We start from the raw sequence: 6000 nt of genomic DNA, 5'->3' as shown, positions 1-6000 counted from the left end.
TAATTTCTATCTGCAGTCCCCTGACAGGTCATAATTAAAACTTCCACAAAGTGACAAAACAATAACAAGCTAACTACAAAACATATAACATTTATAAAATACAAATTACACACCTAAATTACAAAACACACACACATAAAACAAATATATGTCCAATACCACACAAAATTAATAGAATGCAGAATCATTCTATTAATTTTAATATAATTATATATAGACATGGTGCATGTTAAGAACTAATGACTCTGTCAATCGAGGCACATGTTAGATATGAGACATATGCAACACCACATTAAGTCAGATTAAGATCTGCAGCTCAGACTGTATTAGAGAAGAAGCGTACTGTGATTGCTAATTCGTGTACATCCTTCTTTTTGGTTCACTAACTGCATTGCAAAGTGAACTGCTGCAGTCAAGAGCACTTACGTAAACTTCTCACCTGCATTACGTGGGATAAGTTGGTTATTTTTGTTTTGCTAACTTCTCTAAGCTACCTTGCCAACCTTAGGCATCTGTAAAACTCATAATATTTTCCCTCCAGGGTCAGTTCTTTATATGAGCTATTTATGAATTTAATTTTAAGACAGTGCTCAAACATACAAAATCAGGCAGTTGAGTACTAGAGAAAGCTCATAATGATACAAAAAACACCCAATAATTGGATAGACTGCTGTATAATTTTTTAGCTAACCAGTACTTTGTCATTACTTGAAGTATGAGAACCCGATCTGATGGTGTTGGTTTTTAATAAATGATCACAGGACACTCACAGAATCAAAAGAAAAGTGGCATATACAGTACATTAGTAATGACATATATTGTTGACAGTGTAGAGTAGTCTTTACATAGCCTCAAAAATATGAAACACTCAGAAATAAAATACATTTTCGTTTAATCCCCTCTGTTCACCAAAAAGACTGAGCGGAACTATACACATTTGTTAAAATTAATTTCAATGAACTTCAAAACTTTAGAGCCAATGTAGTAATTTTTAATTTTTAAGAGGCACTTACAAATTTAATTTATTTTAGGGCCCGTGCAGCCATTTCATCCCAGAACTTCGTGTATCTGTTATAAAAACGCAACCAGTGCCATTTTTCATGCATGTCATGCATCTAGTTCGTGTATTCATTATTTCTATGCTGGACTTTTGCAATTCATTATTATCAGGCTGTCCCCAAAACTCCCTGAATAGCCTTCAGTTGATCTAAAATGCTGACCCAAGAGTACAGACAGGGACTACAGATCTAATAGTACCATGGTGCCATACTAATGGGCTGGTTGTGGTTCTTATGGTATTTAAAAGTAGAATGGGAGACAGAGCCTTCAGCTTTCAGGCCCCTCATCTGTGTTGAATTTGGGAGACAGACACTCTGTATTTGTATGGTTTGGCTAAAACTGCAAAAGTTTTAGGCTGCTGGAAACTTCCGATGATGCACTGTGTTTCTTCTTCACTTTTCTTTACTCTCTATGTGTTTATACATCACTCTGCATTCAATAATTAATTATTATTAAACTTTGGCTCTCTTCCACAGTGTGTCTTTTGTCCTGTCTACCTCCGCTCACCCCTAACTGGTCGCAACAGTCGGAGCCCCTCCCTGAGCCTGGTTCTGATGGAGGTTTCTTCCTGTTAAAAAGGAGTTTTTTTTGCTGCTGCTGCAGGCCCCGGTCCGGATGGGCCTGGGCCTCCTTGCCCTGGTGGGTTCCAGAGCGTGGGGGTGCCTACTGGGGTCAGCGGGGGAGCTGGCCCCAGGGAGGGGCCGCTTGCCCCTCCCTTTCTTCCCTCCCCATCCTCAGCTGCCTCCCTATTCCCGCTCTACCACACCCACTCACACACGCAGGGCTTGGGGTGCAGGTATGTCACCAGGGTGCAGGGGAGGCACTCCCCCTCTGTCCCCTTCTGGCCGCCTGTGCCTCAATTTTATTCTGCAACCTAGACATCCACATTACTCACACTCTCACATAACACATACATATAGGGCCTTGGGGGTGGGCACGTTTTACAGCATCCAGAGGATGGTCGTTGTACTCCAACCCACCTCTGGCGCTGGTGCCCTACCCTCAATTTTAAATGCATTTAGACACTGAGGGTTTTCGGGAGGAGCCGTGCTGCTCTCTGAGAGGAAGCTAGTACCATGCTCTCCTGAGTTTTAAATGCACTTTAGAACAGCACACAACAACATTACATATGAGCGGGCGTAGGGAGGTTTGAGGTCTTCACTCACCCCGGTTCTGTTAGCCGTCAGGGCTGGGGGGCTGGGAGGAGGTGCTGGCCGTCAGACTGGGGTCTGGGATGCGGGGCCTCCCTGCTACTGCAGATAAGGAGGTGGTCCGCTTGCCTCCACCCCAGAGAGAAGGGTTACATCTCCTGGGTCTAGGTGCGGCTTGCCCCTCTGGGGGCGGGGGTACCTGGACCTGGGATATAGAGTATGTTTGGGTCTGTCTACACGTTGGGTGAGTGCCGAGTATTTGGTTGTGCATATGGGGTGGGAATGCACGTCTGTGTCCGCGTGTGCCTGTTTGTCTGTGTCTATATGTCAGGTTGGGTCTTAGACTCAACCTCTCTGGGTACATCTCAGGCCCTCTAAAGTACGGAGGCCTATCTCCCCTCACCACACTCCCTGCCGGTGGCTGATGCCCTTAGACGTTGGTGTGTTGGTGGTCCTTGTCATCTGGGGCTGGGCGCTCATGCATGTACCGGCTCACTCCTGGTGGCCGATTGGCGGGGCCGGGCGCCTGTGGCCCGGCTGGGCTCATTCCGGGGGTTGGGATGCCCTCAGGCCTCTGGCCTCTGGGCCTGAAGCTCGGTCCTCTCTGGCACAGCTGGCTGCCGGCGGAGCCCGCGGGCACGCCACTGCAACCCCCTCTGGCCTCTGCTCCGTAGCTGTGGGGTGACCTCTCGTTTGGGGCTCTACTCAGCTCTTCCCAGGAGGGTGGCACGGTTCCCCCCTTTGGTGGTCCTCCTCGGGTCCTTGTACTCTGGGGCCTCTGGATATCTGGGGCCTGGATCTCCTCCATACCTGCTTCATACCCTGGTGGACGGGGCTATGGCTCCCCACACTCCCTAGCAGATCGTTACATGGAGAAACCTTTGGAATACAAGCATGCTGATCCACACAGGTATGCACACAGGTGTACACACGGGTGTTCACAGACGCGGACTACACCTTTCTTGGCTGCTGCCTCAAAGCACATTGTGCGCTGTCTATCTTGCGTGCTGCACAATATCGTTTATTATTTAGTATCTACTGTTATCTACTGCTAGCTAGTTTATTGTGATGGTGCTGTTTTTATTATGTTGCTCTTTGTTGTTTGCTTTCTCTTCTGTTTTTTTTCTCCATACAGGTGATCCAGGCGTTTTGTTTGTTTGTTTGTTTTTTCCTTTCTTCCCCCCCTTCTCACCGTCTCTTCTCCCCTTTGGTTTTCTTTCTCTCCCTCTCTTTCTTTCATTCTTTCTCCCTGTCCTATCCCCCAGTCACGTCTGTCCCGTTTGTAGCAACCGAAAATAAAATAAATACATAATTATAATAAAGGTCAATCAAATGGACCAATATGGCAAGGCCATGATGATCCACTTGGTAAAATAAATCCGCTTGGCATCTTTCTTGGCCTTAAGACAACAATTCTGATGGCTAAAGATCCAAACGGGACACAAAAAAAAAAAAAAAAAAAAAAAAAGGAGTTTTTCATTCCCACTTTCACCAAGTGCTTGCTCATAGGTGGTAGTCTGATTGCTTGAGTTTTCTCTATATTATTGCAGGGTCTTTACCTTACAATGTAAAGCTCCTTTTTGTGAATGTTGTTGTAATTTGGCGCTATATAAATAAAACTGAATTGAATTTTGAAAGTTTATCATACATAAACTGAAGAGACTGCATATTATTACTATGACTTAAATGTAAGTAATATTGGCTGTATTTTATTTATCTGTTGCATTAAATTTAATAGAGTCAGTGAGAATTTTTAGGACTGGTTCAATAACATCAGTGTTGTGGCTGTTTTACAGTATTATTTACAATTTTTTTGGAATGAAAATAAAACTGTAAAGATCTGAAAAAACAAACTCTGGACTGATAACAAGCAAAAATGGACTGATTGGTTTTTTTTTAATAGAAATTTCACCAAAGTGTCTTCCATCCATAAAGCCCACAGTTGTTAACCTGACCTTACAGTTTTGGCTGTTACTTAGCAAATTCTTCTTCTTCTTATTCATCAATAATATCATTTATTAATTTATTTTAAAGACATTTCAAACAGTAGTTTAGGGTTTATGGGTTAAGAAACATACAGTACATTTCACCTTTAAAACACATTTATTTATTTGCCTTGGGTGGTGTCTGAGACAATGGACACTATAACGATACAGAGGTAATAGAATATAAATTTAAGTAACATAACAGGTATAAAGACTGAGATGTTACACAAATATATTTCATTTCCCTTTTGCATAATGGCAGGAAGTGTTGATATAATTTCTGTCTTTACATACAGTCTATGGAACGCTCATTTCCCCGAGACAGTTTACTTTCCCCGGTGCTAATCTGAGTCTACAGAAAGCCTCACGCATTTTAGGAAAACTAATCAGTCACGTAGTGTACACGCTCTGACTGACAAATGAAATCACTGTGAGAAAAAGTGGTAGTATAAAATAAAATGGAAAAATGCATGTATAGATGTAAAAACTAAAGGAATTAAAATAAATGTATTGGGTAGACAATCAAATTTCTGTAAACACGAGACTAAAATAACTTTTCATAACATGAAATATTGCTTACTTTTGTTAAATTTTGAACCCTTCTGACCTCAGTACCAGTTGCTCTAGAGTCTTACTTAATAGGTTGCCAGTTTTAGAGTTGTTACTGGGATTTTATGGATAGCTTCTTTGGATCGTCCTAGTCTAACCTCTAGCTCATCTCTAACCTTTTAAGCCGAAATGACTCTCGGCACAGTTTTAGATATAGGGTCTTTTTTGGATAAGTCTGAGTTAAAAGAGAATAAGTGACAGGGCTTTTTCTTATTGGAACTATAGCTTTGTAAAGCTTATGTCAGTATCCATCCACCCAGCAATTTTCTTAACCGCTTATCCATCTTAGGCTTGCAGGGGGGGCGGGAGCCTGGGGAAGAAAAGCAGAGCAAGCAGGGGAAGATAAAGATGAAGAAAGGACCCTGGACAGGTCTCCACTTATGTCAGGATCATTCTTCTAAATCACTTATCAAAACCCTATCTGTTCAAATTAACATGCACAAGCTTGTTTTTGCCTTATTGGATATGTAAACAGCATGTTTCTGAAAGGGGACAAGGGAAAGGGAGGGTGGAGGGAGGGGTTAAGTGAGTAGAGGGCGACACAGAGAAATATGCAAACAAGTGCACAGGCAGACAGAGAGGTAGATAGGCAAACAAAGAGATGGATGGGTGGATGGAAGCTTGTTGAGGAGAGGAATAGAAAGTCCTGAATGCTGTTGCGGCAGGCTGTGCTGACGTGAGGAGTGTTCCCAAACACAGTTAGTAGCGACTGCAGACCAACTGCATTACCATACACACACACTCACACACACACACACACACACACACACACACACACACACACACACACACACACACACACACACACACACACACTCCTGACACGCAGTGCCCGAGGGAGAAAGCTGCTTGCAGGCATAGCTAAATAGAATGGGGACAGACTCTCCTGTTCTGGTCCTGAGGAGGTTACTGTGCAGCTACTCCAGTAAATTTGTAAATTTGTCAAGGTGTGATTGTGGCCATGCAAGAGTATCCGGTTGAGTCGGAATATGCATTAATGCTTTTTGTGTGTTACTAGGCTTTGAGGGACTTTCCACAGGTGTGTGTGTGTGTGTATTTATGCACTTATTGTGTAATGGTGTCCACCTCTCTGTATGTGTGTGAGTGTGTGTGTGTGTGTGTGTTCCCATGAACAGGTCGGTCCTCTCCTCTCCTGTCCTGTCCTCTCCTCCACCCCCTTCTTCTTTCCATGTCTG

Source organism: Perissodus microlepis, chromosome 16 (assembly GCF_051167445.1).
Source record: "Perissodus microlepis isolate ML-2025 ecotype Zambia chromosome 16, ASM5116744v1, whole genome shotgun sequence".
Lineage (NCBI taxonomy): Eukaryota > Metazoa > Chordata > Actinopteri > Cichliformes > Cichlidae > Perissodus > Perissodus microlepis.
Note: the sequence above shows the minus strand (reverse complement) of the source record.